Source organism: Coenobita brevimanus, chromosome 61, assembly GCF_032717465.1.
Source record: "Coenobita brevimanus isolate Jiangsu-jjx chromosome 61, ASM3271746v2, whole genome shotgun sequence".
Taxonomy (NCBI): Eukaryota; Metazoa; Arthropoda; class Malacostraca; order Decapoda; family Coenobitidae; genus Coenobita; species Coenobita brevimanus.
In genome coordinates, this window is record NC_137014.1 from 28,860,201 (window position 1) to 28,887,053 (window position 26,853).

At 42.9% G+C, this 26,853-nt stretch overlaps 1 protein-coding gene and 1 pseudogene across 1 annotated transcript in view; both read right to left on the reverse strand.

Moving 5' to 3' along the window:
- Positions 1-26,853, reverse strand: part of trus (programmed cell death 2 like trus) — a 96,647-nt gene that overhangs the window by 31,488 nt on the left and 38,306 nt on the right. The gene's annotated exons all lie outside the window — the stretch shown is intronic.
- Positions 6,028-6,143, reverse strand: LOC145403860 (5S ribosomal RNA; annotated as a pseudogene).

The following is a 26,853-nucleotide window of genomic DNA, read 5'->3' on the forward strand; positions in this document are numbered from 1 at the left end:
GAGGACGGAGGGTGAAAGACTGATGAAGAGAGTGTATGTGAGTGAGGTGGAGGGGGGAAGAGGGAGGGGGAGGCCGAGGATGAGATGGAGGGATGGGGTGGAGAGGTATATGAGAAAGGGGTGTGTGAGTTGGGAGCGGGGCAGTGAAATGGCGGGGTACAGGGCGACATGGAGGCGATTTTTTGTGGCCACCCCAAACGGGATTGAGGCGTCTGGCAAATATATATATATATATATATATATATATATATATATATATATATATATATATGTATATATATATATATATATATATATATATATATATATATACATATATAAACATATATATAAATATATATATATATATATATATGTAATATAAGTAATCCCTCCAATATCAGGACGCCCATTTTCTGGACATCCCCAATAACCGGACGTTTTCGTCCCAAGATCTGATATTCCCAAAATGGGCAAAAAAAACGAAAAAATTAAAAAAAAATCCGACTTTTTCCTGCCCGTAATTTGAAGCTGGGGCGCACAGCGCGGGCCAGCTGTGTTCTGGTGCGTTGTTCCGCCGACATCCACTAGGGCGCCCCTGCATCCTCCCCACTTACCGCCCGTCTGTTGTTGTGTGTGCAAGCTCGTCGTCATGGCCTCCCAATGTGCTCGCTTTTGTGGTGGTGCCTTACCTGCTGCAGGCTCTCCTGCTGCTCTTGTGTCTCTCCTTCATGTGTGTGATGATGGCCCCGCCACTTGAGAAGAGGAAGAGAGTGGTTTTGACTCTGGAGAAGAAGAGGGAGATATTGGACAAGGTGGATGCGGGATGGTCTACCTCACATATCCTCCGTGAATTCAACCTGGCCCGGTCTACTTTGATATCAAAGAGATCCCGCGACAAACTCATGCAGTACACGGCTGACTTCTCGTCGAAAAGCAAATGCAATGTGGAGAGGAAGGTGATGTATACTCCCAAGTATGCAGAAGTCGACCGCTCTACATTGATTTGGTATCGACAGCAACGTGCTGCTGGTGTGATGGTGCGTGGCACGGAGCTGAAGGCTGCTGCTGAAAAGTTCACAAGGCTTCACGACGCCCTAGACTTCAAGGCATCCGAAGGTTGGCTCTTCGCATTCAAGTTACGACATGGCCTTACCAACCTTAAGTCTCATGGCGAAGCTTTGGATGCCAACGAGGATGGAGTAGACGAGTTTCAGCAGAAGGTGAAGCGCTTGATTGACAGGGAGGGCCTAACTCTCGGTCAAGTCTGCAATGCTGACGAAACTGGCTTATTCTATCGCTCTTTGCCTACAAACACTCTAGCCGAGGAGACGGAGAAGCGTGTATCTGGCCACAAGCTCTGCAAGCAACGGATATCTGCTTTGTGTTGTGCCAATGCTAACGGCATGCACTGGCTCAAGCCTGTTATTGTTGGCCGTGCAAAGCAGCCTCGGTGTCTTCGTGGGATGATGGATGTCCTTCCTGTCGTCTGGTACCATTCCTTGAAGGCATGGTTCACAGTCCAGATCTTCAAAGACTGGTTCCACCGCCATTTTGTCAAGGAGGTCATCCATTACCAGACGGAGAAACTGGGAATCCCACGCGACCAGGTAAAGGCCCTCCTTCTCCTCAACAATGCACCTGCCCAACCGTGCGACAAGGAGTTGGTGTCTGAGAATGGGTGCATTAGGTGCATGTTTCTGCCACCTAATACTACTGCTCTCATCCAACCAATGGACCAAGGAGTGATCGTGGCAACGAAGAAGCTGTACCGACGGAAGTTCCTGGATGAGGTGATGATTGTTTTTGAGGACGAGGACAAGTGCAGGGAGGGACGGGACACGTGAGGTCAGCGGACTTTGGAAAACATTCGTCGCTACAACATCAAGTCTGCCATCTACAACTGGGCCAGTGCATGGAAGGAAATCCCTGTCAAGACTCTAGAAAATGGTTGGTCTCATCTGCTTCTCGGAACGGATGTGGAGCACGATTTCCTAGGTTTTGACGTGGATGACTTCCATGCACGTCTATGTGCGCATAGCAACGATGTTGATGTGGACGAAGTGCGTGAGTGGTTGGATGACAACGAGGGCAATCCTGGGTATCAGACCATGTCTGATATCGAGATCGCATCTTCAGTTGCAGGTGTCAGTACCCAGCTTGAAGATTCCGACGAGGACGGCGACGATGATGCGGACTCCTCTCAGGTGAAAGTACTCCAGCCATCCCCAAGCTGAGTGCACTCTGGGAACACCTAGAGTTCGTTCTGGACTACCTGGAGCACCCGGACTGCGACAGGGAGATGGGGCCTTTGGGACTTGTGGAGGAAGTGCGCACTTTCAGGAAGCACATCATTAATCGTCACAATCGTCGTTCCTTGCGTCAATCAACCATTAACAGCTTTTCAGGCCCGTGACCCCTGCTGTGCCCAGCCCTGGCTCCACTCCATTGCCTCCCCAAGACAGGCCCTCATGTTCTGAGCCACAGCCCAGCACATCAGGCACGGTGGGGTCACCACTCGACGTGAGTTTGCGCCTCTCTAGAGAGTTGTCTGCAGTGGGTACGCCATCACCACGACTCAGCGACGCACCCCTAGGTCACCTGCATGTGCTACTCTCAGACTCTGACAGTGATTAGACCCCAAGAACTTCTCCACTAAACCACAGGGGAATTTACAGTGTTGTGCAGTGAAGAAAAAACTGTGAATAGTGTTAAGGAATTTGAGTTCTGAGTGAAAAGACAAAGATTTAATGGACTGTAAATGTAACGTACATTAACGAGTGTGTTTTGTTTAGAAAATGGTTTTATGAGTGGAAAGACTTAAAGTGCAGAGTGCAACACTTATTTCATTAAGGCACAATGGAGCGCAAGTAAGACAAGAGTACACAGTGTTAAGAGAATGGAATTCTGAGTGCAAATGACTAAGTTCAGTGAAAGACTTCATGAATAGTGTACTGCAAGTGCTTCAGGAACTCCTTCTTACTGTCAGAGTCTGAGAGGAGGCGGATTATTCATCGAGATGGCCAGGGACTTGCTGTAAGTACCCAGAATGTTTCATATTGTACTGTATTTTCCATATTGTACTTACCTCTAACACCTCATTTCACTCTTTTATGTCCCTCACTGGTGTGAATAGGGTCTTAGGTGCTATGCATGTGCAGTAGGGAGGTGTTTTTCTGAGTTAGGCTAGGTTAGGGTCCATAACTACCAGTCCAGGAGCCAGGGGCTTGTTGTAAGTACCCAGAATGTTTAATATTGTATAAACTCACCTCTAACACCTCATTTTATGGTTCTTTTGCATTTATTTCAGTCTTTTATGTCTCTTATTGGTGTGATTTGGGTCTTAAATAGGTGCAATGCATGTCCAGAGGGAGTTGTAAATGGCAGGTGTTTTTCTGAGTTAGGGTCCATAAGTACAAGTCCAGGAGGCTGGGGCCCAATATCCAGACAGGATCACTATCCGGACACGCCGTTGGCTCTATTACATCGGATATTGGAGGGATCACTGTATATAGTAATATGTTGATATAATGGACTTAATACAGTCTACTGGAACTCGCTTTTATCGGACTCAAGAAGCCAACCAGACTAAATTCTTATACTGTATATTGGAAAAGTCCAATAAAGCCAGATGCAGTCCTGACTGCCTAACCTCAGTCGGGAGCAGCTGTAGCATCACTCTTATTTTTTGCAAAAAGTCTGCTGAATACGACTTCAGTCTGGACTGGTGATGAGTGACAAGTGAAATATACAGACAAAGTGAACATCTTTACTTCAAAAGATCGTAAATAATAAGGTGTAGAGTGTGTACATGTGGCACATGGGGGCGCTTACCATCCACTCACTCAATGTAGTGCTGCTCTCGGATGTCTGCCCTTTCCTCTCCTCCATCCTTATTTCCATCCATCCTCTTCTGTCTTTCTTTCATTCTTTCATTCCTCATTCTTTTGCATACGAGTGACTTTATACTCCCTCTTCTGTCTTTCTTTCCTTCATTCTTTCCTCTTCCTTCTGCCTGTGGGTGACTCTACACTGAGTGACAAGCCAAATGGTTTCCTGTACACCAGGAAACCATGCTGGGTGGTAATCATACAGTATAACCAAATTTTGGCGCCTGGTGGTTTAGTTGGTAATTACAGCACTCCAATTGGGTTGAGCCAGTGAAGGATGTAATGCCACTCAGGGATGAGTAAGGCTTGTCACTCTCATCTTAAATGTCAGGACCAACTTGCCTGGCCCCGGGCTCCTACGCTCCTCACGGGGCAACGTAGGACTGAATGATTCAATGAATGAATGAATAAGAAAGTGTACAGTACATAATCTGAAAAGTGTTTAAAATTAAGTTGTAACAATAAAGTATTTTCAAAGTGCTAAAAAATGAGAAAAGTGGTCTACATTAATATTTAGTGCTAATGTTCATGGAACACCTTTAGTGCACAGTACTGTACAGTATAATTTAAGTTTCAAAATTAAGTTCTGATTGTGTGTCTTAGAGTACATTACAGTATAGCACTCGTTTAGAATAAGTGACTTCAAGTTAAATAAGTGTGTCACCTACCTCTCCAGTACAATCATCTCTACCATACAGACTCCACTAATGAACCACTTCAGCTATGTTCATCACAATAAGGTAAATAAAAGACATGTTTATCAGTGTACAGTACAGAATTATAATATATATGTATTATACTATTTGATTACTGTAGTGAATGCATAATAGAGTACAGTGCTACAATGGTAGTGAAAACTGTTGGGTTATCAGGGGAAGTCCAGATGTTGCTTTTATCGGACTTTCGCTTTTTTCGGATTGGTTTGGGCCCCAATTAGTCCACTACAGAGAGGTTTTACTGTATATATATATATACAGGTAAGCCCTTAATTCACGCGAACTTTTTTCACACGATTCGGTTATCCACGAATTTTTCGTACAATAATTAAAACATAAAATTATAGTATTCAAATAAATAATCTTAATATACAAGAGAAATAAATAAAATATAAAAATGCCTACCTGCTGCCCGTGTGCATACATGTGTGTCTGTGGGGGGGGGGAGGTCTACCACGCACCACACAGGCAGTTTGAATCCGACGGTCAAAATATGCATGACCTGCAAATCGTTATTTGTGGCTTATTTTTCTGCCTTCCAGTGATTGCTTGCCTTGTCTGCCAACATGGGGCCTAAGCGTAGTGCTAGTGATGCATGTGGTAACACACCAAAACGGACTAGTAAAGTGATGTTGCTGACAGAGAAAGTTAAAGTGTTGGACAAACTTAATGGAGGAATGTTGGCGACAATGGGGTACTTTATGGGGTGGAAGACAATTGACAATCGTCATGGTCGAGCCTGCCACAGACGTCTTTGGACACGCATTCTCATGAATCATATGCTGCATTTGTTTGTGTGCACTTGTGATAGGATTAATGTCATTCCTACTTACAAAACCATTGAATACACACAACAAGAGCTTATTCATTTGTATGAGTCATACAAAAAGGTAAAAATATTCTAATCTGGCAAGTCTAGCAACTAGTCAGCTCATTCATCCCTTATAATTTAATGTTTTCTATGTTAATTCTTTAGAAATGAGTAGATTTGTATCTCTTAATATATAGTTTCAATGAGGAAAGTCATATTTTCCTCCTCTGAGACGATTTACTAACTTAAATTTATTAATGCCTAAATTCGCCTTCAGTCAACGATTTCGACAAACCGTCCCAAATCCAGGAACGGTCAACAGTCATTTTTTGCCTGCTCTGAGAGAGGTCGGAAGGCTGGACTGAAGTAGAGAGTACGCACGCTGAGAATCTGAGATGTCAGGATCGAACTGTTGTGTTCTCCTGTGCATTAATAGGGGTGGCCATCAATTTCCTCAGATTATGAATGATGAAATTACAAAATAAACAATTTGGATAACATAGTGTCATATTCATTCATTCATTCATTGCCAGACGCCATGTATCCCAAACGGGGTGGCCAAGGGCTTAGAGTTAATTGTTTTACAGGGAGGGGCACTAATCCTCCACCAACCCCACTTGACACGTAGGGATGCCAACATCATCTGGTGTTCCCAGGCGGTCACCCATCCAAGTACTAACCAGACCCAACGTTGCTTAACTTCGCTGATCGGACGGGAAGCGGTGTACTCAGCTAATCAATCCAGAATAGAATATATTCTCTATAATAAGTATATATAGAAAAATATATGTATATATATATAAAAATATGTGCTTTTCACTTTCACTCACAAAGTACACACTGCTTCCTACCCAGATGACTTAACACTCCCACACACACTTCATGCCTGGTGTACTACAAAAAGACTTAGAATGGCCTCTTTTATGGTAGAACACAGTCATAACTCACACCTCACTATCAACAACATCCCCCTTGTCCCACATGCACACAAAATCTTTGGTGAAATGAAAGCACAGTAACAGAAGAATTTGGTAATATCTTGCAGCATAGAGCAGTTAGTTAGAAGCTGATCTGTAAAAATATTTATCTAAGACAGCCTTTCTGAAATTATCTTGATGTCCTCAAATGTGAATATTACAAAATCTTGGGTGCCGCGATATTAGTAAACAAAAGCAGAGTCTATCTTGTCCCTGGGACTGTACCTTCAATGCGCATGCGCCACTTGGATATTTGGGATGTTACGAGCGTCGTACCGATTTTTTACTTATATTGGCTAGTAATCGACTTGAAGAGGGCAATTACAAAGTATTTCGTTCCAGCCAATAGTGAGTAATGTAACTCCACCTCTTTCAGTACAATAAAAGACTACTAATGCAAAATAAATGAGGATCTTGGAGTTCATTTGATGCTAGTCTAGCTGGATGAATATTTTTTACGTATTACTATGAAAATAATAAGTAGTTTGCCTTCATTTCTTCTCAATTATTTGAGAAAAAAATAATTCTTCTACACATTACAAACATTAATTTGAATCATAAGTCCACACAAAGATATATTATTAATGATTCATGAGAGTGCGACTGTTCACTGTCAGTGGCAGGCTCGACCACTTCGATGGCGGCTCCAAAGCACCCCATTCTCCGTCAGGACGATTCCCCGTCATTTATTTACATACCAGTTTATTTAGCAAGTACAGTACACTAGTTTTTTACTTATATGAGTTATAAAATCCCCCTGAAAATTGGTTACTAAAGTACAGTATTAATTAATCAATAATAAGTATACTTAGAGAATGACAGGATATCGTCCATGTTTTGATGGTGAATTGACTTCGTGGTGAATTGTCTTGGAACCATGTGTTTGGGGTGAGTCAACTGTTCTTACAATAAAGAAGGCAGAACGTAGCATACGGGAGGCAGTGAGGGCTAGTGCACCAGACTGTGCTGAAGTGTCTCCACCTACTCATGTGAACTGGCTCGGAACCGTATGTCTGGGGTGAATGAGTCAACTGTTTGGACAATAAAGAAGGCAGAATGTAGCATATGGGAGGAGTGAGGGCTTGTGCACCAGACTGATGAAGTGTCTCCACCTAAGCCTGTGCTTGTCAGGTTTCAGTGTTAAATTTCTTACATTTTTGTTGTTTTTCATACCGTATGCTAGTTTATAAGGTGTATGTAGTGCATAAACAGTATTATTCAGATGTAATATACTTAGTAGACATGCATAATTATGTGCACACAAGGGCTGAACATATATGCGAATTTACCACATATGCAAAGGGTCTGGGAACGTAACCCTCGCGTGAATTAAGGGCTTACCTTTATACAGTATAAATATATACAGTATGTATACATATATATATATATACATATATATATATATATATATATATATATATATATATATATATATATATATATATAAATTGTAGGCAAACCCCAATTTACAATACCTCTATATGCGACACCTCTCATGACTTACTTCTTTTAAGTCCTTGTCCGGTCCTGGTCGTCATCCTTGCTATCCCCCTGAGGCTAGGGGATATGTGGTGCTCCTTAGCACTCACTCATCCTCCTCAAAGCCCTCAAACCCCATTTAAATTGGGGGGGGGGAGTAGAAATACCACCCTACCCCCTCAACAATGGTTGTGCCGGGGTTTAAAGATGGGTCCATCAAATCTCCTGATACCATCATCACACCTCTCCGGGCTTCCCATCCCCCTCTGACCCTCCTCCAGAGATGGGGTTTGAGGGTTTTGAGGAAGATGAGTGGGTGCTAAGTAGCACCACATGTCCCCTAGCCTTGGAGGCATAGCAAGGATGACAACCAGGACCAGACATGGACTTACAAGAAATGATGAGAGGTGTTTCATACTTTCTGACCTATTTTCTATGATTTCCAGATTTTATTTGATGGTTTTAGCGAGTAATTCACAGGTGTTAGGCCTGAAAATTACTCCTCTCACTTATTTGACAGCAGCCTGTGGAGTCACATTGAGAGACAGATTGACAAATGAGGTTGTGAAGGAGCACTGTGGTGTGGATGTGGATGTAATAGGAAGCGTTAGGAGAAACACCCTGAGGAGGTTTGGCCATGTGGAGAGGATGTAGAGTGAGAGACTGATGAGGAGAGTGTATGTGAGTGAGGTGGAGGGGGAGAGAGGAAGGGGAAGGCCAAGGATGAGATGGATGGATAGAGTGGAGAGGTATATGAGAGAGGAGTGTGTGAATTGGGAGCAGGGCACTAAAATGACGGGGGACAGAGTGATGTGGAGGCGATTGGTTTGTGGCCACCCTGTATCAGATTAAGGCATCTGGCAATAGACAGAGACAGATAGATAGGCTTAGCTTAGCTTCTTTTACAGCCATTAGGCAATTTATATCGGCTTTGAACTTTTTTTTGGACTCGATTTGAGTGGGTTTAGGACTGGGGTGGGGGGAAACCCAAGGCTCAAAAACGCATCCCAACACTTCACGTTAAATTGTCCGTGATTTACGATACCCTGCCTAGTGATGAGTTTTTTACTTAATCAACTGCATCGTTAAACCAAGGTTTGCCTGTACTGTATATACTGTGTATATATATATATATATATATATATATAAATAAGTAATCCCTCCAATATCCGACGTAATAGAGCCAAAGGGATGTCCGGATAGTGATCCTGTCCGGATATTGGGCCCCAGCCTCGTGGACTTGTACTTATGGACCCTAACTCAGAAAAACACCTATACAACTCCCTCTGGACATGCATTGCACCTATTTAAGACCCAATCACACCAATAAGGGACATAAAAGACTGAAATAAATGCAAAAAAAACATAAAATGAGGTTTTAGAGGTGGGTTTATACAATATAAAACATTCTGGGTACTTACAAGTCCCTGGCTCCTGCACTGGTTTGAACCGCCAATTTGCAGTCCACAGTTAATCCTCTGCACTCTAAATTCTAATTTCTTAACACTGCACAACACTGTAAATTCCAGTGTGTTCTAGTGGTGAGGTATTGCAGTTTATTCTCTGTTTATTCACAAAAAACAAGCACTTGTGGCTTGCACTGCTGTAAGTATCTGCTCTCGATCGGAGTTTGGCTGTGACTGTTGATGATGGCGGGGTAACAGAGTTGCCAGATCGCAATGGCCACATTACCAATCTCCTCAACTTTCATTATCAAATTTAACTTTTCATTACCAAATTCGTAAAGCTAGCATTTATTCTTCACTAATTATATATACAAGTGGAAATACATGTATTCACGCTCCTTATAATTAACACCATGTTGATTATTTTCACGCTATGTAGGGTAGCAGATTAATCAGAGAAAGCAAACAATCCACCATCTCCATCCTGTGTATCCTCATATATGTGAAAAATCCATTTGGTAATGCATTATTCTGATTCATTACCAAACGAATTTTTCATTACCAAATTGGCCCACACTTGGTAATGAAAAATACCAAATGGCAACCCTGACAGGGGAGGGGGGAGGGGGAGGAAGGAAAGGGTGAAGGGACCATGGTGTAACAGCTGTTCGGCGCCACGCGGCAATTTCAAATTACGGGAGGGAAAAAAGTCATTTTTTTTTTTCAATTTTTTGCAGTTTTTGGCCCATTTTAAGAATATTGGATCCCGGGACGATTATGTCCGGTTAGTGGGGATGTTCGGATATTGGGCATTCGGATATTAGAGGGATTACTGTATATGTATATACAATAATCTCTCATTATACGATGGGGTTCTGTTCCTGAAAACCCCATCATAAAGCAATCCATTGTATAGCAAGCCCATTATAACATGGAGTCAATGGGGACACGTTCCCAGACCTGCCTAAAGTCTCACATACACACACCTTAGCAGTCACATACATGAAATATCCTTATGTTTAAACATTTAGAGTAAAACATTAATAGTGAATAAAGAGGAAAAAAAAACAGGAAACTACAGTATACAGTAGTTCTTACCTTTACTGAAGCAAGCAGGGTTGTTTATGTGGTTCCTAGACAATTCGCCGTGAAGTCGGCAATTCGCCATCATAATATGGACAATTCCCCGTCAGGACAATTCCTCGTCATTCTATAAATATACTTACTACTGATTAACTGATACTTTAATAACTAATTTTCAGGGGGATCTATCAAAGTCTGTTTTCTTTCAATAGCGTAGGCTTTGGATATTTGTAAGCTGCACTTTTAGACAATATTTAACTTGTTTCTACCTTGCTGTAGTTGACTTTGAATTATGTTCTAGCATCACCCATAGCTGTCTTCATTAATTTCCATTGGTACTACAACATCCTGGGTATATTTTAAAACGACTCTGAAGAGGTACAAGTACAGTATTAAAAAACTAGTGTACTTGTTAAATAAACTGATATGAAAATAAACGACGGGGAATCATCCTGACAACGAAAAGTCCCGATGGCGAATTGTCTTGTTATTGTTGTGATGGCGAATTGACTTGATGGCGAATTGTCCCGAAACGTTTATATAGACGTAATATGAAGATTATTCATATAATTCCAAAGGATGTCGATCGTTCACTTAAGGTAATTAGGCATTTATATAAATGCCAATGTCTCGTATGTAGCCTTATGCTAAGATGAAGGAACGATCGTAAATCAGCTGATTCACGTTTCAATATAATTTTATTTTTTCATTTAATACCCATGATTTGATGCCACATTTTACATTTACTATATAAACAATAAACCACCATCACTTTTATAACTTACATAATTCAAAAACTAGTGTACTTGCTAAATAAATTGGTATGTAAATAAATGACGGGGAATCATCCTGATGGCGAAATGACTTGATAGCGAATTGTCCTGACTCGGCCTCACAGTCACAGCCCTCACTCATCACTGTCAGAACTGGCTGGCTGGGCAGGGCTGGCTGGCTGGGTAGGGCTAGCTAATGAGGCTGGACCGGTCAACAAGTGTGTGTGGTCCAGTGCCGACAGTGTGAGGATGTTTGTGTTGCATTTGCACATTCGCTGTTCACTGAGCCGCAGATGATCCATCGTTGTAGCAAATCGTTCCCATCGTATAGTGGGTGTAGGGTACTAAAATTTTGACATTGTATAAGCGAAATATCGTATAAAGAGGCATCGTATAATGAGGGATCACTGTATATATATATATATATATATATATATATATATATATATATACACACAGTAGTCCCTCATTTATCTGGACGCTCAGTATCCAGACGTTTCCATTATCCAGATGCTGAGCCTTGGCTCATTTAAACCAATATCCAAATTTACTTGCTATTATCCTGACGTAAAAGACCCTGAGAACTTCGGCTGGCCAGGCGACATGTTCAAACATTCGGTATTGTGGCTGCTGGGCTAGAGCTGTGAGCGGGAAGCAGTCTGTAACCCACAACCAGAACTAAAATGTCTGTCTGCCCCTGTACTGAATGGCCCAAGTCATGTGCTTATCCTATCACTCCCAATGAACCTCCAGCACCCGAATAAAACGACTGTAACCTGTAAGCGGTGTCAAAATGTCCATATGTATTCCCCACTGAATGTCTAATATCGACCAGCCATGGGGGCTAAGTCTTTCCCAACTGCCACCTTCATTGAACACAGACCACAAGCCACAAGTACATGTTCGGCGACAACAGCCGTCCGCCTCTTTACCGAAGGTCATAAGTCCCCTGGTTGAGGTGAGTTGTTTCTGCATGGCCACTCAGCATCTAACAGACCGCAAGCCACGAGTAAATGTACGGTAAAAGTGTCAGTCTGCCTGTTGACAGAAGGGGGAGAATCCTCCCCATAGCCTCGCTTTTCCCCCATCCCGTCCCTCCTCCATACCCTCCCGGCTCCCCCCTCACTCCCTACCCTCCTCTGTGGTGATGATGTGGTGATGACATAGACGTGTGAGGTTTCAAAATTTTTTTTTTTGCAATTTATTCAACTACTATTGGTCATATCAAAATTCCGCAGTAACCACGAGAAAGATCATGAAATTCAGCACCTAGACATACGCTTAACTCTTGGAAGGTGTTGACAAAATTTTGAACCAGGATAGTGGGAAGTTATACGAAGGTAAGTTTTACTCCTGAATACTTTATTATTGCTGCATTTCTGAAATTTTACTTATTAATTTTTCGTTTTTATTAGCTTATTGTATAGTATAAACACCAGCGAAGATGATGGTACATGATTTAAACCAATATAACCAATTTTCGGTGGCATATTTGGCCATGATTTTTTTTTTTTTTGAGCCCCGGGAGCAATCGCTCGTCACAGACAAAAGATTTTCAAATCGTCGTCAGTGTTTTTGTGGATTTCTGTTGTTTATGCATTGTTTTCAGGATATTTAGCATTAATATGGATAATCTTATGTGTGTTTTAACACCTAAAACTGGCAGACTGACCTGAAAACAGTGCCAAAAACAGAAGGGGTACCGTACATACAGTTGTGTACAGGTTGGGTGTTTTTTGGTTTTGTTTTTTCATGGTTTTCTTGGTGTTTTGTATTACTTTGGATATTCCTATGTGTGTTCTGATGTCTAAATATGGCAGACTGACCTGAAAACAGTGCCAAAATTAGGAGTGGAACTGTACATGCAGTGGTGTAAAGGCAGGGTGTTTTTTGGTTTTAGTGTTTTTTTTTTTTATGTTTTTTTGATGGTGAAAATCATTTTGGATAATCCTATGTATGTTTTGATGTCAAAATATGGCAGAATGACCAGAAAACACTGCCAAAATAAGGAGGAGTACTGTACAGTTGCGAGCAGATGACTTGAGGCCACCTAGTCCACCAACATGTTGGTGTTTTGTCTGGCAACAGTGGTAGCTGTGAACTTGAACAAGATTCAATCAGCTGTTCAGGTGAAACAAACCCAGTGATAATTTGTCACTGCGGTTCTAACTGGTCTCCAATCAATACCATGCAAGTAAACGTATTATACTGATAGTGATTAATGAGTCATATGCATGGTAGATATATTTATAACCATAGTATTACAACACAGGCATCTAAATAGTGGTGCGTTTATGCATGTGAGATACACGGGTATCCCAAGCGTGCAACTCCACCACCACCTTGGTTTGTGACGTAGGCACCACGTGACGTCACATAAGGGGGGTGGAAGTAGTTGACCCATTCATGATGCTAAACATTTACAGAGAGTAATCGTTTGACTTTATCACTCAAATACTAAAGAAACATTCGTTTTCTATGTCAAAACAAACCTATTACAACCTCTAATCTCATATATGTTAAATACTGCAGCCAGCCACTTGCCCCCACACCCCCCTCCCATCACACGTCTCACCTTGTCCTGTCCTTCCTCACCCACCACCCTCCACATAACTCCCACACCCCCCTCCTCTTGTTCCGCCTACTGTGGTATAAACCTTTAACTGTCCCACCGCTTTGGAGTCAGAGGTTGATGAAAGTGAGGTTAACGGTGAGGGATGACTGGTATGATGGTGTTTTTTGTGATAATAATGCTAGGTTGCGAGGAAGCTGATAACCCTACGGCATATCTCTTGAAAACTGGTAAAGACTGTTTGGTTCACGACGATAGTCGAACAAAATAAATCACTACCGATACCCATGTGTCTCACATGAATGAAAGCACCACTGTTTGGATGCCTGTGTTGTAATACTATGGTTATAAATACAGGTATATCTACCACGTGTATGACACATTAATCACTATCAGTATAATATGTTTACTTGCATGATATTTATTGGAGACCAGTTAGAACTGCACATTGACAAATTATCACTGGGTTTGCTTCACCCGGACAGCTGACTGAATCTTGGTCAAGTTCACAGCTACCACTGTTGCCAGATAAAACACCAACATGTTGGCAGACTAGGTGGCCTTGAGTCATCTGCTTGCAACTGTACATACAGTAGCATTTAGGTAGGGTGTTTTTTGGTTTTGTGGTTTTTCTGCATGGTTTTCTTAGTGTTTAGCACTACTTTGGATATTCCTATGTGTGTTTTGATGTCTAAATATGCCTGAATGACTGGAAAACACTGCCAAATTATGCACAGGTACTGTACAAATAAGTTAGGTATAGGTTGGAGGTGGGTATAGGTAGAATCTGGGTGTGGTAGGGGTAGGGGTATAGAGTTCATTATCTGGATGTTGCCACTACCTGGACAAGCCTTTGGCTCTATTATGTCCGGATAAATGAGGGATTACTGTATACACTGAGTCTTCAATATATGAAAGGGATAAGGACCAAAAAAAACTTTCGTAATTTGAAATTTCATATATCGGAATCATTTTCCCAGCTGAAAAATACATATAAATGGGGGGATGCATCCCAGGACCCCCTCGGACCCCCCACCTAAACTTTACCCCCCCCCCAAAATTTGAAGTAAGCAATACCTGTATACAATTGTAGAGAAGGAAGTGGCCATATTCTTGTACATTTCCTTTTTCATCGTCACAGTCCCAACGGTGGAAGCTGCAAGGCCTGAAGCATGCCCAATCTCCGAGTCTCCCTACCCTCCACATGGGGTCTTATAATTTCTAATTTCCTTTCTAGAGTTAGAGTATGGTGCTGCTGCTTCTTTGCAGTGGGCTCCCCTGATGCTGGAGATGATGCAAGGCACTTGGGAGGCATGGCGAAACAATACAAAAAGGTGGAGAGCTGTGAAAATATCCTCAGGTACAGCAAAGCTGCGAGGAGAGGAGGGATGTGGACTCAACTGAGAAGCGCACAAAAATTTGTTTACCAGAGAGGGGTTAGTTCGTTTTCTCTCAGCAAGCGAGCGTGGCACTGTGCACCATGCCCATTTTGAATTTTTTCATACAGTATTCCATTAAACCCTTCATAGCTGCAGGCCTTGAACAACACTTTCCTGTTTCGGTGTCAGTGATGTTGAGTTAGTGTGTCCTATAAAAAACCTGCGAACAATTATGGGAAGGGAACGAAGGTCACTGGCGTGTTTACACGACCCTACTCTACCATCCCAAGCAGTCAGGTGTTCTCTTCACTCCAGATGTATTCGCCAATGTTTACATGCTTACGTTACATGTGTCCTAATTTTGAGTACGTATCTTCCAGCAAGAGAACATAATTTACCACCCTCAAAATGGTCAGAAAAATATAGAAGACAAACTAGAGTAATATGAACTGACCAGGTAAGGTCTTTAGGCTGTATGCTTACACAAAAGATTATGGGTTTTACAATTTTAAGAGACGATATGGAACAAAAATGTTTGCTAATCAGAAAAAAAATTACTCTTTCCTCCCACATGTTCTCGTAGGTTAGAATTCAGTTCCACATTCTTCGTTCGGTATCACTCTTCCCAATATATTTCGGATCGACTGAGCACAGTTATTTCTGCTCCTTAGAGCCAGTGTACATTTACTGCTCATTCTTTTGTTCATTCTTATGTGTATGTGTGAAAGAGGAAGGACTGACACAAACAATAATGTATTCCATTATCGCTTTCATAGCTGCTGGCCTTGAACAACACCTTACTGTCCCGGTGTTAGTGACGTTGAGTCAGGGTGAGCTATAAAAAACTGCAAGCAATTATGGGAAGTGAACAAAAGTCACTGATGTGTTTACACGACTCTACTCTACCATCTCAAGCAGTCAAGGTGTTCACAGCTCACTTCATCCCAGATGTTTTCGCCGATGTTTATATGCTAATGTAACATGCATCCTAATTTCATTAATTCTTACACAAATCATAGCAAATCACAAGATGGGTTTAGGGGAAAAAATAATAATAATAAAAAAGCCAGGTGTGCCAAACGAGTCGTTTCACACATGTAAGAAAAGAAATTGATTTTAGAACTTTGCAAAAATGGTCCCAAGGCCGACAACGGAAGCACGCAAATATCTGAACCCACAGCCATTGAGGGGGCTAAACATATGCTTTACTTTAAGCAGTAAAAGCACCTTACAATATCAGTTATTCCTGATAGCCTGTTATATTTCTCAGATTATTTCTGTGTTGGTGAATACAGTAAACGTTTCTTGTTAAATCTGTTTCCCCATCGTTTTTAGCTGTTCTGGTGTGACAGCTCTTGTTTATTTTGTTAACATAATGGTGGAAAGGACTGTTCTTCCCTAAGTGTTTAACTAAACCTGGCCTACCCGAGCTTTTCTGTACCTAATAATTTTAACCTAACCTAATCTCCAGTTGGGAAACTGGGAAATGATATCCACCTTTGAGCACGCTGAGTTTCTTCCACTGCACTGGAAACGATCATAGGGGATAGTGACGAAAATAACAGGAAGGAAATTTTTCAGCAAGAAAAAGTAATTTGCCAAACTGAAAGTTGTCAGAAATTTACAGAAACAAGCTGGAGGATTATGAATTGAATTGGTAAGGTCTTTCTGCTGCTTCAAGTGTACAATGAAAGACACAAGTATCTTCCCAAAATCTTCCGAATATACAGTAGTGTGAAAAAATTGAACCATTTGAAACACGCACTAGTAGAAACAGAGTTTTCACTGTATTTCGCCTGGTGTAAATTCTCTTCAAACAGAACTGGGAAGATAGCTGTGTCTTTCACTGTACATTTACCGGTAAAAAAATCAATCAAATAGTACTTGTGTATTGTTTCTGCCGAATTAATCGTTATTCAGACTATTCAGGCACCTTTTCACGCCATACAGTCTGGATAATAGGGCTATCTCTGTATTTCCTTTCGTATCGATTTTCGTATCATCGAGACGGATATTTTCATATTGTGGAATTTGTCCTATACTCATCACTTTCGTACCATCAAAAATTCGTACTTCAGGTTTTCATATTTCGAAGGCTCCCTATACACATACATGTATATATATATATTTATAGATAGATAGATAGATAGATAGATAGACAGATAGATAGATAGACACACAGATAGATTGACATGTATGTGTGTATATATATATATATATATATATATATACACACACACACACACACTCACACAGTATGCGTGCACAGTACGCAAATCGCAGAGTACATGAGTGACCAAAAATCATAACCATAAAACTTTGAATGTGCCAGTTTAGCCCACAATACGTGAGGCAGAGGCGAGGAGTGCCTCTAAATCCTCTAATTTCCCTGACTACGCGACCCCCCTCCCCACACGACGAGCCCATCGTGACTTAGAGGCTTGTGGGGAAGGTGCTCAAGAGGAGTCTACGGTAAGATCTTGGCGATAACAACCTAGACAACTTGAGAGTAGACTGTAGCACCAGTCGAGCAGAGCAGTACTCCCAAGGTGGGTGGAAAGCTGATGACAGGGAGAGCTGGAGCACTCGTTTCATCAGCCCTCGGGACTAGTTCCTGACCATCCCCCTTTGCTGAACTTTTTCAGTGTTTCAGTAACACAGAGAGTAGGCCAGCATGCTCTCTAATACATGTTTCTCTGTCAACACCAAACTACTTGCACAGTACACACTACACTTCCTTTTCTAAATTAAAAGAAAAATGGCTCACACAGACCTTGCCTTGGAGTCCCTGGGGGGGGGTACACAAATGCCCCCACCATCCGCCCCTCTCCCGGTGACGACTCTATGAGTTGCCTGGAACCACTATCTGACTTGCTTCTTCTTCATTTCTGCAACATTCGCGGTCTTTCCTCTAACTTTCTCTCTGTTGAACATCACCTCTCCTCTTCTAAACCTCACCTTCTCTTTCTAACTGAGACTCAGCTGTCTGAGGCAACTGACAGCAAACCCTTTTCTGTATCCTCCTACCTTCTCTATACTCACTTCAAAGCCAAAGGTTGCTGTTGTGTACCTGTATATGTATGCAATGACTTATCTTGCTCTCATGTTTCTGAACTTGATTCTTCTGAATTCTCTACTCTCTGGCTTCGGATTTCCTGTCATTCTCTGACTAAATATATCTGCACTGTTTACTTATCCCCTAATTCTACTGACTATAAAAAATTCTTTGACTATCTTACTTCTACGATGGAACACATTCTATCCATTTCTCCTTTCTCTGAAATCTCCATTCTAGGACATTAGGAGACTTCAATGTTCACCACCACCTTTGGCTCTCCTCTCCTTTCACTGATCCACCTGGTGAACAAGCCTACATCTTTTCTATCCTTAATGACCGAGAGCAGCTTGTACAGCACCCTACCTGTATCCCTGACTGCCATGGAGAGAGCTCCAACATACATGATCTCTTCCTTACAACTAATCCTTCTGCTTACACTGTTAATCTTTCCTCTCCGTTGGGCTCCTCCGATCACAACCTTGTTACCTTAACCTGTCCTATCGCTCCGGTACAGCCTGTGGACCCTCCAAAGAAACGGTGACTGTGGCACTTTGGAGCTGCAGATTGGGAGGCCTTCAGGCAGTACTTCTTTGATTTTCCCTGGAATGATTATTACTTCCATGGTCGGGAGCCATCTCAGTGTGCCTTGCGCATTACAGAGGTAATTCTCTCGGCCATGGAAGCATACATTCCCTTCTCATATCCTTTGACTAATGCAAGAAAGCCATGGTTTAATCACGCTTGTTCTAATGCTGTCTGCAACAAGGAGAGGGCCTATAAAAGGTATCAGCGCCAACCCACCCCTGAATCACATCTTTTTTATGTTTCTGCCCGGAATCATGCTAAGTCTGTTCTTTGCTCTGCTAAAAATAATTTCATCTGCACTAAATGCTCTCAACTCTCCAACTCAAATTCTTCCCGCTCCTTCTCGCACCTTGCCAAAAACCTTTCTAACAACTTTACCTCATCATCCTTCCCTCCTCTTTTCTCTGTAGCTATTTCTTCTACTGATAAAGTAGATCTCTTCACTCAGACTTTCTCCTCCAATTCCACCTTAGACGATTCCGGTGCTGTTCCTCCGTAACTTCCCCCCTCTGACTTCCTCATGGCTGACATTAAAATTTCTTCAGCTGATGTATTTTCTGCCATCACTGGCCTCAGTACTAACAAGGCATATGGGCCGGACGGAGTCCCTCCTATTGTCCTCAAGAACTGTGCTTCAGTGCTTACACCCTGCCTAGGTAAACTCTTTCACCTTTGTCTTTCAACTTGTACCTTTCCTTCTTGCTCGAAGTTTGCTCTCATTCAGCCTGTCCCAAAGAAGGGTGACCATTCCCAACCCTTTAACTATAGTCCACTTACTTTAACATCCTGTGTCTCAGAAGTTTTTGAGTCTATTCTTAACAGAAAAATTTTAAAGCATCTTTCCTATCACAACCTTCTTTCTGATCGTCAGTATAGGTTCTGTCAGGGACGCTCAATTGGCGATCTTCTCACCTACCTTTCAGACTCTTGGTCATCCTCCTTTTGGGACTTTGGCGAAGGCTTTGCCAGTGCACTTGACATCGCAAAGGCTTTCGATCGAGTCTGGCACAAATCTTTAATTTCCAAACTGCCCTCTTACGGTTTCTATCCTTCCGTCTGTGCCTTCATCAACAGGTTCCTTTCTGGTCATTCTATAGCTGCTGTTGTAGACAGCCATCGTTCTTCTAGATTTATTAACAGCGGTGTTCCTCAGGGCTCTGTCCTATCACCAACTCTCTTCCTTTTATTCATCAATGATCTTCTAAGCTGTACATCTAACCCTATCCACTTGTATGCTGATGATTCCACCCTTCATCTTTCCATTCAGTTCCTGCAACATCCATCCCAACAGTTACTTCAACAATCAAGGGATTAGGCTATGGCACTCCTAATGTCTGACCTGGCTCATATCTCTGACTGGGGTAAAAATAATCTTGTTGTTTTTAATGTATCTAAGACTCAGTTTTTACACCTATCAACCCGACAGAATCTTCCACAGGAGTACCTATTAAAATTTAATAATATCCAGCTCAATCCAGCATCATCCTTGAACATGCTTGCAGTTTCATTCAATCGGGATTTATCTTGGAAAGATCATATTACATCTCTGGTAAAATCTGCTTCCAAGAGACTGTGTGCTAAGCCGACTCCGTACCTGTTTTACCTCTGCACAGTTGTTGACTTTATACACGGGATTTATTCGCCCCTGTATGGAGTACAACTCTCGTGTGGGGAGGCACCCCACATACAGCTCTTCTTAATGGGGTGGAGTCAGAGGCATTTCGTCTGATCAACTCTGCTCCTCTTACTGGCTCCCTTCAACCTCTGTCTCTTCGTCGCACTGTTGCCCCTATATTTCTTTTCTATCGCTAATTCCATGGTCACTGATCCTCTGAACTGTCTGCTTTCATCGCTCCACCTTTACGACAGGTGCGTAGCACCCGTCTAGCAATAAACTCTCATCCTTTTTCTGTCCAACTCTCTAATGCAAGAGTTAACCGTTACTCCCAATCCTTCATTTATGCAACAGGTCAACTCTGGCACTGTCTCCCTCTGTCTGTATTTCCTACTTCCTATGATCTCCAGTCTTCCAAACGCAGTGTGTCCAGGCATCTCGAAATGAACATATGTTGAATTTGGCTCTCTTTTGTAATGTTTTTTTTTTTCTTGGAACTGTTTTGCGGGCTCATAGCCTTTGGTTCCTTCTGCCTCGCATAAAAAAAATAAAAAAAAGACTAACTTTTTCAGCAATAACAGTAAGTTGGAACAGATACCCAGTTTCTATAATATCATTTGGATTCACTTGAACAACAGTTATTTTGTGAATGCCAAGTTGTTATACTGCAAATACATCCATAACAAGATGAGGAACGAAACAGACAAACAAGAAGAGAGGAAGGAAATTGCCAAAAATGTGAGCAGTAGCGAGGAGGAGATGGAGGATCCTCCCCTCATCACCTCCCCTGACTCACCCGCCACCATCCCCTCAACCACCACAGCTCCACCTTACTCACCAGCTGCCTCCACAGCCCCACCTGACTCAACTGCTTCACCTGGCATACCTGCAACCCCCACCATAATGACCGCTGCTACATTCTGGAAGAAATATAACATTCAACAGGCCGTAAATTTCTTCATCAAAGCCTGGAATAATACAACACTGGCAACCGTTAAACACGCGTGGTGTGGCCAGGGCAGTGGTGGCACTCTGTGTGTTGCCACACCTTGGAACCCCTGCTATTTAAGTCCATCAGGCCTGTTGTCTACTGTTTTTAAGGTGACTGACCATATTTTTGTTATTTTAGCTGTATCTGTAGTACAGTATATGTCTTAAAAGTTTCCTTTTTATTATATCTCTAGGGTTAAAAAAATATCAAAGCTTGAGAGGTCCCGCCCACAGGTTATTTTTCCTATAAGATTATGCATTCACAGTATGGGAAATTACAGTGTGCGAGGTCGTGGACTGCCCATCCACTCACACATTGTGCAAGCATACTGTGTGTGTATATATATGTATACACACACACACACACACACACACACACACACATATATATACAGTAACCTCTCAACTAACACGAGTTTAAAAAACACGTTTTCATTTTAACACATGCAAATATTTAAGGAGATATGTTTAACTAACAAGGACCTGGAGTGGTGGTGTCTTCGTCATGGGTCTACCCCTCAGAGGCTGTCGAAGAGAGGAGGAGGACAGCATGGGGGCCAAACCACCGCAAACCCCCCCCCAGCCCCTCACGGAGCTCGAGTACCTGGGAGTGGCTTCGGTCGCCCGGACAAGTACCACATCTCCCAACACAACACACAAAACAACACCGTTTTTTCTATACCGAGAAATGACTCCCTGGCTGTCATTTCTCAACGACTTCTTCTAGCTGGGGACATTGAGAGCAATCCAGGACCCACCAACAAATACATATGTCCATCATGCTCAAAACCTATCACATCGAGCCGACAAACAAAGGGTTCAGTTCAGTGCAGTTCCTGCAAGAGCTGGACCCATTACACCTGCACAACACTTGCATCCAGAAAACATTACACAAACACCTGGACCTGCTCCTTCCCCCCACCCATCAACCCCCCTTCCAATCCTACTCCCACTTCCTTGACACCTCCACAGCCAAACCCACCAATCCTTCCCACACCATTCAGTCCCCCAACTCCTACCATTCCAACCCATCCTAATCCACCTCAACCCTCGCCTCCATCACAACCTCCTCCTACCCCTTCCCCTCCACCCACACCTCCTCCCCACCGTGCTACAGCAGCCAACACACATCGCACACACAACATAAACATCCTTCAGTTAAACATAGACGGCATAAACACCAAAAAACATGAACTCACACAATTAATCAAACAACAGAACATACACAATGCCATCTTACAAGAAACAAAACTACACAAAACACAGAAAACACCAACATTTTATAACTACCACCATTCGACAAGACCGGGCCGACGGCGGTGGCGGTGGACTCATCACCCTGGTACACAAATCCATCAACTTTGCAGATACCAGTGCACACACAAAGTCAGTTCTTCCCCCACATGATACCACAACAGAAATACAATCAATTAAAATACGCACTGGCAACAAATCACACATAACAATCGCTAACACATACATTCCCCCCCAGTCCCACACAATTACTCTCCACAGATACACCACATCACTAACATACCCAACATCATCCTGGGTGGTGATTTCAACGTCAAGTCGTTGGCCTGGCATGTCAACAACCCTGACACAGACAGAGGGCTGGTACTACAATCCCAGACGGATCATCTTTTCATACTAAACAATCTAGACCAACATACCCATATCCCACACGAAGCCCTCTTCCTCCCATCATCTCCAGACATCACCTTCTGCTCCCCAAACCTCGCCCCCACTACATCATGGAGAGTGGTCAAAACCCTAGGTTCTGATCACCTCCCAATCATCATCACTACCAAAACCAGAATCACCCCAGCTGGCCACAAACATACATACACTAATTAACTGGGAGGCCTTTGTAACTGAAACAGAACAACATCTCGAAACACTAAACAGTACACCCATCACAAACATCAACACCGCTGTGCACACTTTCAATACAATTATACAAAATGCAGACAAAAGACACATCCCTAGAGGCAACAGAAAGAGAGACAATCCCAACTTCACACCAGAAATTCAAGGTCTCATCAGACAACGGGACACACTGCGACACTCCCCAACACCCCATACACAAGACACCACACAACAAATAAAAGAACTCAACACTCAGATAAAAAATAAAATATCAGAACAGCAAACACTAAACTGGAAAAATTACCTCCAAACACTTGACCACAAAACAAACATCAGCAAACTCTACAAAACAATAAACTACATCATACTTTCCAACAGCAACACTACACAATCACATGCTGCCATCACAACAACAAACACCATACCCTCAAACAAACAACAAGCAAACACTCTCATCAATCACTTTTCACAAGTCAGCCATCTAAACCCCCATCCCGAAGACCGACGTATCATCCGATGTAAGAGACACTTCCCCACAGACCCAGACTACGCACCTTTCACTTACAACCAGACGAAGCATATCATTAACAACCTCAAGCACTCATCTGGCTGTGGACCAGACAACATAAGCAACATTCACCTTAAACACCTAGGACCACAAGGCATACAAGCACTCACCAACATATCAAACTACAGCTACTCACACAACATAATACCCAACATCTGGAAGCATGGCAATATCATCACTATCCCTAAACCCAACAAAGACCCCACGTTACCCTCCTCACATCGCCCCATCACACTCCTCTGCACCCCCTCTGAAGTCACTGAACGACTGGTACTACAACTAGTCACACCTCACATTCCCCTAGCCCAGTCACAACATGGCTTTAGGCCACTACCCTCCACAAACACCCTTCTTACAGACCTTACAATGAGTGTTTTCGATGGCATGAATTCAGCTAGGACACCACACAGAAGAATCCTAATCACACTAGACATTAGCAAAGCTGTTGATGCCATCCCCCGCCACAACCTCACAAACAAAATACTCAACACAAACATGCACAATAACACAAAATGGCTGGCAAACTACTTAGCAGGCAGATGTGCACGTGTAACATTTGCCGGTCAGTCTTCTAACTTCAGCAACTTCACAAACACCGTCCCTCAAAGATCTGTTTTGTCCCCTACACTCTTCAACCTATACATGCACAACGTACCCACACACCACAGATACACATAGCTTCCTATGCAGATGATATAATAAAGTACCCTCACGTCCAACACACGTTTGTCCAGCACGATTCGCGTCCAGCACGGAGAGCAAAAAATTAGTACGATTTAATATGATTTAAGTACTGTAAAACGTGTGCGTAAGCATAACACTGACGGAGCTCCTAGAAGTGGGCGAAATCCGCAGAGGTTGCCTCTAGCACGATCACCCCTGGTCCAACACGGTCATACTGGACATTCCCATGACGCTGACAGCCAATCAAAACTTCCGATCAAGTAGCCTCCCCCGCCGGCTATTGTGACGACATCGTGATGTCGCCCAATGAAAAACGCTTCTGCTCTCACGTGATGTTTAAATTTCTCCTGCCACAGCGCCACTCAGTTGCATAATTCGCATTGGACGGTGCTTTTTTCTCGCTGCATTTTCTGCCCTTGCTACTGCATTTTACCCTGCTCACGATGCCTAGGAAGCCTTCTAAGAACCCCAAGAAGCGGCAGTACCTCCCTCAGGCCGCCAAGCTAGAATTCATCGAGAGGCAGAAGAAAGGGGAGAGGAATTTCAAAGGATTTATGAGGGAGGTGGAGGAGAAGCAGCAGCCATTACCCACTAGTGATGCCAGCAGCCATCCTCCAGGGACCCAGTAGGACTACCTACAGTCTTGGATATCACCTTCCAGTCCCAGCAAGCCCATCAACATTATTCTAAAAGGTTAGTTATCATTCATAGTACAGTATCATTTATCATAATTACAGTAGTACCAATATATGTATAGGTATATGGTAGGTATTTAGGGTGACTTTTCCTAGGGTTGCTGACATATTTCATTTTTCCCCATAAGCTCTGTTGTTTGTCCAACACGTTTTTGGTCCAACACGGGACCCATGCATGACAATATTACCGTGTTGGACGCGAGGGTACTGTACTTATATGTACACACCAAAACGCAAACACAGCTGCACACATCATTCAACCTTACCTCAACACACTACACGAATGGTTCACCACAAACAGGCTCAAAATAGCCTCAGCCAAATCTACAGTGACTCTTCTCACAAACTGGACAGCAGAACACAGTCACATCCCACACCTCACCATAAACAACACTCCCCTACCACATACACACACACACACACACACACACACACACACAAAATCCTTGGTGTAACATTCAATACATCAATGTCATTTAAACAACACATCACAAACATTAAAAATAAAATAACACCTAGACTCAATGCCTTGAGGTCACTTGCCCATACAACATTCGGACACAACAAAGAAACCACCACCACAGTAAACAAACAATACATACGTTCAGCGATGAATTATGCAAGCCCTGCCTGGGATTCTAACCTCACCAAAACACACTACAACACTCTACAGACCATAAAGAACAAGACCCTAAAAATAATCACAGGCTGCACAACTACTACACCCACAGACCACCTACATCAAGAAACCAAAGTCCTCAAAGTCAAGGATCACCTAGACATGAGAGGCACCCAGTTTCTTGCTGCAGCCTCCACAAACCCACAACATCCACTACAGTACATGGCAGCACATCCACCCACACCAAGGAACATCAAAACAACACCCAGCACACGATACCATACACAAATACTGTCATCTCTCCCCCCTCAGACCAGCTTCCAGAAGCATATCCACACTCAGATCACTCGCCGCTCCATTCAGTCACTTAAAGACAATAAACAGCTGCATGCATGGCCTCCTGACATCCACCCATCTGAATCCTGTCTTCCTCGTGAGGACAGGGTTCACCTGGCCAGGCTGAGATGTGCGCACCATCCAGCCCTCTTAAGCTACCAAAAGAGGCTGAATGACATCCGTCGCTGATGCCTGTCCAGGATGCAACACAGCACCCCATACTATTAAGCACATTACGGAGGACTGCATTGCACACAATCACTTACGCAAACAACACAACATACACTCTTTGAGAGCTCTGTGGGAAAGCCCGGTCTCGGCCATGGCCTTCCTAAGGTACTCGGGGCTGTTCGGCCAGACTGCCTAGGGAACAACTACTACTACTACTACTACTACTACTAACAAGGGTTTCTTAATTTAACGCGACTTTACACGTACGTGATGGTTTCAAATTAGCCGCGTGCGCCTTGGACAGTCCCGAGCTGATAGACCGTGTGTGGCAGTTTATGCATAAATATAATTTTTTATTTGTCTGTTGCTTAACCCTTTAACCGCGGGGTGTCACTTTCGTGACGCTAGGGAGCAAGGGACCATACCGCGGGGCGTCGCTTTTGTGATTCTGTGTTATTTTGAATTCACCCGAGCTTTCAAGTGGTGGCTTGTATCATCTATCAGTACTGCCAATGTCCAACACTAGTCAGCACTCCTAATCTCATCTGTACTCCCATCCATTGTTGACAATTTAGCCATTTCTCCCCGTTCTTGACTC